This window comes from Aotus nancymaae, unplaced genomic scaffold (assembly GCF_030222135.1).
Source record: "Aotus nancymaae isolate 86718 unplaced genomic scaffold, 86718_ANA_hifiasm-v0.15.2.pri h1tg000004l, whole genome shotgun sequence".
NCBI lineage: Eukaryota > Metazoa > Chordata > Mammalia > Primates > Aotidae > Aotus > Aotus nancymaae.
In genome coordinates, this window is record NW_026988415.1 from 40,365,612 (window position 1) to 40,378,992 (window position 13,381).

The following is a 13,381-nucleotide window of genomic DNA, read 5'->3' on the forward strand; positions in this document are numbered from 1 at the left end:
CTTATCTGTAAAATGGGGACAATAAAACTCAATCATAGTGTTGTCATCAGTGGAAGCAGTGTATGGATGATGACTTGCACATAGGAGACACTCAATACTACTACCACTAGTACTATTGCTTTTTATGTCATTATGCAATCATCCTTTTAAAAAATAAGGTAAACAGACAAAATACACTGTTGGAAATTATCCTACCCATAATAAAAATTTCCCTTTTCTCATGGTAAGGAAAGAGAGTGGACCAATGCGGAAAGGACAAATGCATGATCTTAGACATAAAGGCTCATCCAAATAGGAGAACGCTGATGTACACAGACACAGCAGAGTCGGTGCAGGAACAAGCATGTATTAAATATGGTGTAGGAGATGATAGATGGGGAAAGAATCAGCATTACAGTTTAGTGTGTTTAAAAGTGATATCGATCATTTGTGGAAAGGTGTTTTGTAACAGGAAGTAAACTGTAAATGGGAACAATATCTTAAATCTTTTTTAATTAAAAACTCCACGAGATGGCCTTCCCTGGAGTTCTTTCAGAATTAGCCTCACATCTATTTGGAATAGAGACAGGGTTACACTCCTACAGGAAGAGGAAGAGAGACTGAGTCATCTTATCCTTTTCAGAGTTTCCTCCTTTTGCTTCCCTTCTCTTCCAACCCAGCTCTCACCTTTATTTAACTGTCCAAGAGCCTTAGAGCTAAGCTTGTCCACACATTGATAAAATGCTTGCCTGGTAGAGCCTGGGTGGTTTCTTTTCTTTTCTTGGCCATGTGTCTTATTTTAGTAACAAGCAACAAGCAATACAGAGAATACTCAGACTGAGGGGGAAGAGGACAAGACAGACAATCCTCACAGCTTTGGTAAAAGTGTGTTCTTGGGGGTGGGGGAAGGAGCACCGCCCACAGAGCAGTGCCTTTCACCAGAGGTTCTGAAAAGGAAAAGGAACCCTAGGAGGGGGCAGAGACTGGAATTAGCCACACAGGCAACCAAATCAGAAAGTTGTCAGTAAGAAGAGAAAAGCTTAGGGCACCCAAAGGAGAGTTAAAGATGAAAGCGGCCAGATATCGTGGCTCACGCCTGTAATCCCAACACTTCAGGAGGCCGAGGCAGGTGGATCATCTGAGGTCAGGAGTTCAAGACCAGCCTGGCCAACATGGCGAAACTCTGTCTCTACTAAAAACACAAAAATTAGCCAGGCACGGTGGCGTGCGCCTGTAATCCCAGCTAGTCAGGAATCTGAGGTGGGAAAATTGCCTGAACCTGGGAGAGGGAGGTTACAGTGAGCCGAGATTGCACCATTGCATTACAGCCTTGGCAAAAAGAGCAAAACACGGTCTAAAAATAAATAAATAAAAAGATGAAAGCTTAGGCGTGCAAAGGGCTATCCACCTACTGATGCACTGCAGGGTTCAAGCTGGTGACTTGGCTTGGGGTGGGGGTCAGGAGCCCAGAGATGCCCTAGCGCCATAATTTTCAGAATCCACTGCAAATTATGTTATTATTATGCTGTTATAAATGTAAATTATTATAAATAAACATATAATATTATTGTGTGATTAATAACATAATTATTACTATTGCTATTTGTTTAAAAAATTTTCAGAATTTCAAAATAGCAGAGCATTAGACCAAGTGGGCCCTTCTGAGCATTGAGCCCCCAATTGCACAGGGCCTCATGCTCATGAAGCTGGCACTGCCTAGGGACATTTTTATGTGGATCACCAAACGTAGGCTCAGTTTTTTATTTAACAAATCAAGATGATAGGGCTAGAATAATTTTTGTGTTATTTTATTCTAAGTTTAGTTTTGTAAATTTTAAAACTTCTCTTATGATTTTATATTATACTTAATATATATTATGGTAATGCAATAGTATTCTAATGACAAATAAAAATAATTTTTTTGTTTTTGCAAATTTGTGTGAATGCCAAGCACCTATCCTTTAAATAGGAGCTACTTCCTATTTTCTTTAGTTTCTCTGGCCCCGTGTGATTTTGACTGAGGCTCTGTAAAATGGATAAAAAAGACAAGGAAAGCTATTTCCAGTGCTCTCCTTCTCCCTGCCTCATGCTGCTCTATGTGTCCTCATTCTGGGCTCTTCTCCCAGCTCTCCTCCCTCCCAAATCTTTCCCTGAGCTCTTTAATGTTCTTTCCGCTTATTTGTCACCCCTTGTGGCAGCTATAAAACCAAATCCTTACTTTGAGAATTGGTAATTAAAGGGAAAGAATTAAGCATTTATTCTGCCTTTTCAGTAGGAACTACATTTCAATATAATCAAATAGCCATAGTTTTACTTTTTGTTTATTTGACACTTACATAGCGCTTACCAGGCAGTGTGCTTTATTCTGATTGCTTTAGTAGTATTACTTAATTTAATTATCATAACACAACATTTTATAGATAAGAAAATTGAGGCATGGAGAGGTTAAGTGACAGTCACACAGCTAGCAAGAGATGGGACCAGGATTTGAATCCAGACCCTCTGGCTCCAATGTCCATGCTCTTACCCACTGCACTGGGCTGCCCTGGTTGAACAAGGTAAATTCTACTTTCCTGAACAACGCTGGCTCAGAAATAGAGATAGTGTGATAGAATTTATAAACCATTTTTAAGCCTGTCATGAATTCATTGATGCAGACAAGAATCTTCAAGTGGGATTAAAACAATTACATGAATAGCTGATGGGAACCGAGACATTTGTATGGTGCCAAAGTAATAGCACACAGACTATTTTCTTGTCATCAAAAAGAAAGCAACTGTGCAACGATTCTGGCTGCCATGATGCTGATCTAGTGGTCAACCATAGCATCACTAACAGTGGGGCAACCAGATACTATGCGTCTTCTGAAATTCTGCTGTATGTGATGCGATGCCATGTGTATGTATTCTAGCTGAAGATATTTAATTTGAATGTATCAAGTCTTTTCGTCTAATGTGCAGTTTCTGGGAAATACAGGAGATTGAGAAATAAGCTAAATAACACCACAAATAGGCACTTAGACAAATACAAAAGGTGGGATAATTTTTAGAACCACTGGCCTGGCCCGATTTCCTCAATGAGTCAATATAACATGAAATAGAAAAAGAATGTTCTCTAGTTCAAGAGATTGAAGGGATATAACAAGATGACTGCATGTTTTGAAATTGAATCCTCATGTGGACAAACCAGCTGTAAAGAACATTTCTGGGATAATTGGGGAAATTCGAATACGATTTGAGCATTGTCAAGTGTTAAGGAATTCATTTTTAAATGCCCATTCTAAAGTAAATTAGTTCCTTCTCTCTCTCTCTCTCTCTCTCTCTCTCTCTCTCTCTCTTTCTCTTTGTAACAGGGTCTCACTTTGCTAATCAGGCTGGAGTGCAGTGGTGCTATCTTGGCTCACTGCATCCCCGACCTTCCAGTTTCAAGCAATCCTCCTGCCTCAGCCCCCCCAAGTAATTGGGACTGCAGGTGTGCACCAGCACACCCAGATAATTTTTGTATTATTTGTAGAGAGGGGGTTTTGCCATATGGGCCAAGCTGGTCTTGAACTCTTGAGCTCAAGTGGTCTGCCCACCTTGGCCTCCCAAAGTGCTGGGATTACCACCCCCAGACACTTTCACTCTCTTTACAGAATGGTTCCTCCACTTTGCCCTGAGTGAATCTTGACTCCTTCCGTGCCCATTTCTTCCTATAGCAGATACTGTTGGTGCTCTACCCATATCCCTTTGGCCCTCATCATTTCTGTCCGTATAGCCTGACTTCCAACTGCCAGCACCTGCATCTTTTCCTGGAGGCTTTTCTCTGGCCTCCAGAGCCCTCTTTGCCTGCACACATAGGAAGTCAGACGTTACAGGGGATTAACAAATTCCCTAGAACAGCTCTGAATCAATGACTGACAGGAGTAGGTGATCCCTTAGGTGGGATAACTCTGAGGTGCATGTTCTACACAACTTCCTGGAATTCCTCAGCATGATTAAGCTCCAGTTACACACAGTGGTAACTTGCTTTATAACACACCCCTTTATTGGTTCAGTCACCCACTCCTCTTGGGTATTTCCTGCAATCATCTCCAAACTATTTATGCTGCCTGGAATCTCGTATCTCAGATCTGCTTTGGGGACAATCCAGACTGATATATTTCCCCTGGAGCCTGCTTCTGTGGGAATTGTTCTTTCTCCCATAGCCTGAGAGCAAGAGAAGTACCAGCATATTCCTAGTGCCATGCTTTTACCCCTCAAGCGACGTTCTTTCCTTCTTTGATACTTACACCGTTTACCCTCTGTTTGTCCTCACCATTAGCATTTATTGGCATCATGGTTACTATCCCATATCCACAGAAAATTCTGGTGCTCCCCTCTACCCCCAAATCCCATCATTAGCTTGAGGGTCTCATATGGAAATCTCAACCTCCTCCTGGTCTCTTGGCTTCAGGACCCCCTCATCTCAAGTTATCTTCAGCTCTGCTCCATTTCACCCACTGCCTTGGCCACACTGTGGACCTCATCATCGCCCTGAACTGCTTTACTTCTGAAATTCTAAACTTCCATTTTCATTCTTAGAGTATAAGAACCCATTTTTCCAGCTCTCTTACTCTTTCAATGCTTGCTCATGGGCTTCACTGCATCTTCCTACAAGCCTTCACCCAAAATCAGTCCTGCAATTAGGAATCTTTTCTGTTCCTGAGGACTGATGGAGGCAATCACCCATGCTTGCAGATTGCATGGTCTTTAGCCTCAGTTAAACTCTCACTTTTTAGTCTATCCTTTTGCTTGTTGTTGGGCAGCAACTTCTCCTTCTCTCCATTAATGTTCCTGCCTATCATCTGGGTCCCTTTTCATTTGCCTCAGCCCACTCACTCCTTTTCCAATTTGGTTTCCATCTTGCCTTTGACTCTTGGTTCTATACCCTTTTGCAATCTGTCTTTTGTCATCTAGTGGTTCTACTCTTCTCAAAGTCTTGGCTCAAGTATGTATGTACAACATTTCTTCTAGTGTTGATGGAAAAATGCCAAACTATAACATATTTTAAAGAGGTATATTCTGAGCCAATAAGAGTGACCACAGCTTGGGGCAAACTCAAACCCAAGAAGCCTTGAGTAAATGATCCTGAGACAGTCAGAATGTAACTTTGTTTTATACATTTTAGGGAAGCAGGAGTTACAGGCAAAGAATACATTCCTTCCATGTAAAACAATACATTGAAGGTATACATTGGTTCAGCCTGAGAAGCTAGGAGCTAGGATATCTTGAAGCAGGAGCTTACAGGTTATAGGTGGATTCAGAGATTCTTTTTAAACTTTTAAGTTCAGGGGTACATATGAGGGAAATTTGTGTCATGGCGGGTTGTTGTGCAGATTATTTCATTACTCAGGTATTAAGCTTAGTACTCATTAGTTATTTTTCTGTATTCAGAGATTTTTAAAATTTGAAATTGGTTAAAGGAATAAAGCTTTGTCAAAAATACTTGGAGTCAGTAGAAAAGAATGTCCAATTTAAGATAAGGGTCTGCTGAGCATCATGTAACGTTCTGCTAGAGTCAGGTTTTGAGGGCAAGCCAAAACATACTGGGTCAGAGTGACTTGAAGGGTTGTGTGCCTCAATAATTGTCTGGCATGGCTGTAGGTCTTATTTATAATTGGTATCTTATTTCTTCAAAGAGTCCATTTTTTCAGTCTTATGATCTCTATTTTAACATTAATGCTGGTCAATTGTTGTGAATAAATTGCAAAAGGAAGGGAGTGTAATGAAGCATGTCTGACCTCCTTTTTGTCATGGCCAGAAACTCAGTTTTCCATTTTTATTTTTATTAAAAAAAATGTATTAGCCTGTCCTTTGGAAAGGAACTCCATTTTAAAGGTTTGTCTGGCATCTCCTTGGCTAAGTGGGAGTCTGTTCAGTCAGTTGGGGGAGTCTTAGGATTCTATTTTTAGTTTACATAACTGTACCTTCAGGACCCAAAGTCTGGTTCTGGCCTTGGACTGGCAGCCCTGCTGGGCCCATCCAGCTTCACTCATTCCCTAGTACTTTCCTCCTCCCCTCTCAATCATTGAGAGGATTTAGATAACTTCCATTTATTATTTCATCATTTCAAAAAATACTTATTTAGAATTTTTTGAGTCCAGTGACAGGCGTACTGCTAGGAGCTATGCTAGGTGCTAAAATACAGTGGCAAAGAAGGAAGACAAGGTCTCTGACCTTGCACATTGTGGCAATATCATTGAAAAAAAACTCATAGAAAACAGTCTGAACTACTTCAGATAAGGTAGTCAGGGAACACCTCTATAAGGCGGTAACATGTCATTCAAGTCCTGAAGGTAGAAAAGCAGCCAGACATAGGAAGAACCCGGCGAATGAGGGTTTCAAGCAAAGGGAACTATAAATGAGTCAGTTATGAGCCTAGAAAGAGTATGACACATAGTGCAAGTACAGAAGGCCAATATGGGTGGAGCATGGTCAGTTGAGGGGAGAAGAGTAGGAGAAATGAGAAGAGTCATTCAGACCATTGGGCCAGATCATGTAGAGATTTGCGGAGCAGACTGAAAAGTTTGAATTTTATCTTATGTGTGACGGAAAAGCATTAAATAATTTTGATTAGGAGAGTCATATACTTTGATTTCCATTTTTAAAAGATTACCTTAATGTACAATTTGGGCAAGAGATAATAGCCCCTTCGACTAGGGTAGTAATAGTGGAGATGGAAGAAGTGGATGAATTAGAAATTCATACTGGATGTAGAATGATCAGGATTTGCTGATGAAATGAATTTGGGAAGTGACAGAAGGAAGAATCAATGATGACTCTCAGGTTTCTGACATACATTAATGTCATTTTCTAAGATGGGAAAGATGGGGGAGGAACGGATTGGGTGGGGTGAGGGTGTCGAGAATTCTGTTTTGCATGTGCTATGTTAGACATTTCTAATAAATGTCCAAGTAGCAATTTTAAATGGTCAGGTAGATCTATGAATCCTAATTTTAGAGTCTTTTTAGGGTCTTCACTGAAAATCATCAGCATAAAGATAGCATTTAAAGCTGAGGGAATGAATGAAACCACCTAAAGAGCAAATTGAGAAAGTGAGCAAAAGAGAACGAGAAGGCTCAGGACAAAGCATGTATAACTCCAATATTTACAATTCAGGCAGAGGACACTGAGAAGGAGTGGCCAGAATGGTAGAAGTGTGGTATTAACAAAACTAAGGGTGGAAATGTTTTAAAGAAATAGTTTTTAAATAAAAGTATTAGAGATCATTTATATAAAATGTTGGTGACAAAGCTGTTAAAATCAGGACAGAAATGTGAAAACTGAATTTCGCAAAATACAGGGCTCTGGGGATCTTGAGAAGAGAGGTTTCAATGCGTTGGTGCGTGTGGAAGCCAGCCTGGAGTGGATCAAAGAATAAATGAGATGAGGAAGAGGAGATTGCAAGTGTAGACAATACTGTGGAGAATGTGGGGAAGAAGCTGGAGGGATAGTAGGATAAAGGAAGAGTTCATTGTTGGGTTAATAAATGCTAAATCAAGTTTGTATGCTGGTAAGAATTAGTTAGTGGAGAGAGCAAAAATCCTTAAGAAGAGAAGTGATGCTGTGGCACAGACTGCGAGATATCCCCTAATATTTCTCTCCTCTTCTTCCACAATAACAAAAGTCCAAATTTATGTTCTAGAATAAAGATTATACTTCCTAGCCTTTCTTGTTGCTTGATACAGCCTTGTAACTTTACTATCCTTGGCCAATAAGATGTAGCCAGAAGTTACGTCTCCTATCATGTGACAGCTCTTGGGAAACTACTGAAAGATAGCTGACATAATGCCCCTTGTTCCATCTTTTGTCTCTTTCTCCATCCTACTGCCTGAAATTTGGATGTGATGGCTGGAACTCTAACTGCTATCTTGGACCTTGGCCACACCCAAGGGATGTGGTGAGTTGTGAGAAGCCTGATTCTGAAGACTTTGTGGAGCAAGGTTACCAGATCAACCCTGAACTTCTTACCTTTGGTCTTTTATGTATGAAAGAAATAAACTCTCTTGTTTAAGCCACTATTATTTTGGACCCCTGTTGCTCTCAGATAAACCTAATGCTAACTCATTGAAATGGGATCCAGTGAACAAGTGAAATGGATGGCCTTTAACAGGGGACAATTCATTCAACATAGCAGAAGGCAAGGGTACAGATGGTAAATGTGGTGGTGGGAAAGTGAGAAATTTCCCATTTAATTAATTCTCTTTTTACTCAATGAGGTGGGAGGTGAGGTCTTCCACTCAAAATGGAGATGGACGGTACAGAAAGTTGTATGTAGAAGAGAGATGGTATAATATAAACTCTTTATATCTAGGAAAATGGGGAGAAGTCTTTGGTACCTGTGAGGAACCCTATATTGGATCTGAATTATTTCTTTCTTTATTTCTGGCTGCCCTGTTATCCTGGATCCTTGACCCTATGACCACTTTTTTATCCTTTATTTCCTACAAAGTACCCTTATTGTGATATTCTCATGGTTCTCACCCTGTACTTCCAAAGCTGTGCCCTCTTTCTTGGTTCCCCAGGTAGGGTTCCCCTGGGATTTCAGTGCTTTCCTAAAACTGAACTAGATTTGACAGGCCTTTATTGGGCTGTACTTGCAATTTTTAACACCCTACCCCCACTCATTCTGCCCGTTTATGTTTCTGATGTGCCTTGTCGACCCTCTGCCTTTCATTCTCTTAAGCAAACTCTAGCTGTTAGCTGACACTTTGCCAGTTTCTTGTGCCAAAATCCAACTTGTTTATCCTTCAAGGCCTAGTCTATGTCCCACTTCCTTCAGGAAGCCTTTCCTAACTATTTCAATTTACGTTAAGTTTTTAGTAATTGAATGAATAAGCTGACACTATTATGTGCCTAGAGTTGATTGCTGCCTCCAAAATATCTGTATGTAAGTATCCATACATTGATCATCTGTATCACATAGTTGAATACTTGTAACATATGGGCTTCTTCTCTAATGCAGCACAGATATCATATGGATGTTTCCTCCCACTCCCCCTACTCCCTCCTTCTTTTCTTGTCCCTTACCCCTTTACTAGGAGCAGGCTTTTTGTAAGTAAAAGTAAAGACTCAGAGGATTTTTTTCCCCTCCAAAATAAAGCATTAAAGTCATGCTTCAAAATGAAGTCAATACTAGCAAGAGAGGTTTATGTTGTACATGTATCACTCTGAAGAATGTGAAGGACCAAAGAGAATGTTTTTTGGACCATTTACATCAGACTCAATCTGGGAATCTGGGTAAAAATGAAGATTTCTATGTGCCAAGAGACATATGTAAGAATGCTTATGGCAGTATTATTTATAATAGCAAAACAAAACAAAAGCTAGAAACAACCCAAAAGACCACAAACAGGAGAACAGATAAATAAATTGTGATATATTCATGCAATGGAATACTGTAGAGCAGTGAAAATAAGTAAACTGCAGCTAAATGCATCGACTTGAATGCATCTCAAAAACAATGCTGAATGATAAAGTTGTTAAAGAATATAAACAGCATGACACCATTATACAAAGTCCTTCAACAAGCAAGCTAAACAGGAATTTTTGTTTTTTGTTCAGACACAATATATGCGAGAAATAATAAAGAAAGGCAAATAAGTGATTAGCATAAAATTTGGTTAAGTTCTTGCCTCTTTGAAGAAGAGGGGAATGCAGTTGGGAAATGGTACATAGAAAATGTTCTATTTCTTAAGCTCGTTGTCAGTACATGGGTGTTCATTTTATTATTATTATTTAAATTATCTGTACATTCCTTTGTATGTATACCTCAGAGTAAAAGAACTTGAGTGCAGATTTCTACACCCTGTCCAGACCTACTGGACCTGAAATGCAGATTTCTAGGCCCTGGGCAGACCTAGTGACCCTGACCTTTAAGGTGAAGTCCTGGAAGCTGCATTTTTATTTGGTATTCTAGGTGGTTCTAAAGTCTAAGAACTATTGACATGAGATGTTTTTAAGAAACTCACAGGACCTAAAGGATCACATACTGCCTCTCCCTAATAGATCCAGGAATCTGGGGCTGAGAAGCAGGCTAGAAAAAGACTCAGGGTTATGTGGAAGAGGAGATAAACTACAGAGATGAAGATCTCATGTCATTTCTAGGTGCCCTATGTGCAGTGTAGTAGGACCTGAAGTTTTGAAAAAGTCAAGGGATTTTTTTATATTCTTTGAGCTCTGTATTTTAATTCTGATTGGTGATAGAAAAGACTTTCTCACAAAAGATTATATGTATACATCCTCCCAGATATTATCAGCAGTAATAAAGTGTTACAGGTGGGGTCTTTTTCATCTTATTAAAAGCTCCACAAAGTATGTATATATATATATACACCAGTTTTCTGGAGCTGCTATAAGAAAACACCACAGGCTGGGTGGCTTAAACAGCAAAAATGTACCTTTTCATAGTTCTGCAGGCTAGAAGTCAAAGATCAAGGTATCTGCAGGGTTGGTTTCTTCTGAGACCTCTCTCCTTGGCTTGCAGATGGCCACCTTCTCTCTGTGTCTTCACATGGTCACTCTGTGCATGTTTGTATCTTGTTGTCTCTCTCTGTGTCTTAATCTCTTTTATAAGGACAGTAGTCGTATTGGATTAGGTCTCACCTTGGTGATCCCATTTTAGCTTAATTAATTCTTTAAAGGCCCTATTAGGTATATTCTGAGACACTAGGGATTGAGGCTTCAACATATGAATTTGAGAGGGGGGACACAATTTAGCCTACAACAGTATGGAATATATATTTTGTTTTTATTGATTTGTTTTGATACAGCATTTTAAATGACCTGTATAGAGCTGAGCATACAGTTGGTGCCTAATTCTTACTTAATAACTGATTGATTAGTAACTCAGCTAAAAGATTTGGTAGGGAGAAAGACATAAAGCAATGAGTTAAATGAATTCATCTTTCTTCAGAGTTTGTTGTAGTTGTCTTGTGTTTATCAGATTGACTAACCAATCAGTTATTTTCAATTCTAAATAACCCAGGCATTAAGAATCCGTAAGACATTCATTCCAAAACATTATAAAGCATTAAGCTGCTTGAAGCCTGAACTCTTAACAGTTTGACATTTCCTTTAAAAACTGCTGGAATCCCTCTCTCCAGGAAGCCCAGTCAGAGGGAGCTTAGTGTTTTACTTATCCAAGTCTTTGCAGCAATGAATTAAACATGTATCGAAAAGGGAGGCATCAAATCTTGCAGCATCCCCCTCTCCCATGCTGAGCAGGTACGTCCAAAGGGCAAGGGCAATCAGCCTCGTCATGGAACGGTGCAGGCAGACAGATTTATTGGAGAGGAGGAAGCAAGCAAAGAAAACCCTTTCATTCGCAAAGAAAAAGTCTTTGATTTCTTGGTTCATCATCCCAGACAGAGCTGCTGAGACTGTTCCTTCAGCTCCCACCAGGGCAGGCCTGACTTCTGGAGAACTTACAGGCATGTGGGGACTGGGAATGAGGGAAGGAAGCAGGAAGTAGACTCTGCTGTCACAAGATGTAGAAAGGGGACACAAGGCAAACCTGGCCTGATCCCAGTAATAAGCATCAATTCTGCTCACCATACACTTTTAACTTTGCAGAGTGCATTTACATCTATGACTTCATTCCAGAGAGCTGGAGATGTGTACAGTTAACTGGTGGTAGACCTGGGACTAGAATCCAAGGCTCTGATCTCACAGTTCAGGGTTCTTTTAACTATGCAAAACAGATGACTCTCCTTGGGATAAGAATTAATGTAACTTTCCCGCTACCTAGATTTTATACAGGGAGGAGGAAGGGAGGATTTGCACCACTCACTTTCAGAATTGGAAAGTAACCTTTAAAATCATCAGAACACAGTACAAGAATTCAGGAAAGACCCAACGGGGCTCCAGAGGTCTATTATTTTCCATAAGCCTCTTTGTAAAACTACTTCTGTAAGCTTACCTACCTTCTGTCTCTTCTGCAACATCCAGCTCAAATAGTGGCACATGAGACCTCCCTGCATCAAGCCCTGTGTATCTCTGTGGCCTCCTCATTCTCTGGGTCTCCTCACTTCTCTGGGACTCCACTATTGTCCCATGATCCAGTCAAAAGGAACAGTTACTGGAAAATGCTGGGCTGTTTCCCACCTCCCAGCCTTCTAACACCCTCTCTTATACCTCACAGCGACCTTCAGTCTCATGATTCCTCCATTCTCCTAGTCTGTTAGTCCCTCCATGTTTTCTCTTCCTTCCATACCAAACAGGAACCTATAGCTGAACACCCAAATCTCTGCTTGGCTTCCCCTCCCTTTGCTGGCACCCTATGCTTCTTCCACATTCACCCACTCAAACCCCAACTGTGGAATCACACAACACTACCTTCTCTGCTCCTACATTTGAACAGCTAAGCACTACTGGATGCAAACTCCACGATCATGGAGACTGTGGCCTTTACAGATTTCTACTCCCCAACTTCAGCTGGGCCTGCAGCCACATTCACCAATCCTCTCACTTGTCTTTGGCCCAACCGCTTTCACAGTCCTCTCAATGACTCTTTCAAACATTTTACTTCTTTCCCCAAGCCCCATACGTGACCCTGTTTCCCTCACTCTTGGCAGGAAACTTTGCCTCATACCTCATTGAGAAAATTGAGGCCGGCAGGATGCATCTCTCTAACTTTCCACTCCCACCAACGACAATACCTTTAGCTAGGCCTTGGACCCTCTAGGATATCTTGCTCTCTCTCATTCTCTCTTTCTCATTCTCTCTCTCTCTCTCTCTCTCAACTATGTTTTTCCTCTAAGTCTAAAAACTCAAACCTCTCTTGTAAAAAAAAATTAGCAATGGAAAACCACAACAAAGCAAACACAAAGCAAAACCTTTTGGGGCTCTTGGTCCCCTCTAGCTAATATTCAGTCTCTTTTCCTCTCTTCTTCATGTAATTTTCTCAGAAGAGTATTCTACATTGGGTAGCTCCACACTCTTACTTTACATTCACCTCTCAACCAGGTGCAGTCTAGTTTCTGTCTATCTCCTATCACTCTGCTAATTGCACTCACCAAAATCACCAGTTACCTACTAATTTCCAGTCCAGTGGGCACTGCTCAGAGTCCTTATCAGAACTCTCTGCAGTTTTTGACACTTCTGATCACTCTCTCTTTAAATAAAAACAAACAAGATCTCTTGGATCATGTTTGTTTTGCAAATCCTCCCTTCCTCCTCCCTGTATAAAACAAGATCTCAAACATGACCCTCTCTTCTCTTGGCAGTACCCTATGTCCATTCCTCTAGCTACGTGTTCACTCTTAGTATTCCCCACTGCTATCCCTAACCCACTGCTTTTATAATGTGCTAGTTTCTCCTTAAGTGATTTCATGTGGGTGACTCCTCTTTTGGCTGGAAAAAATAAACCTCACTCAAACTAT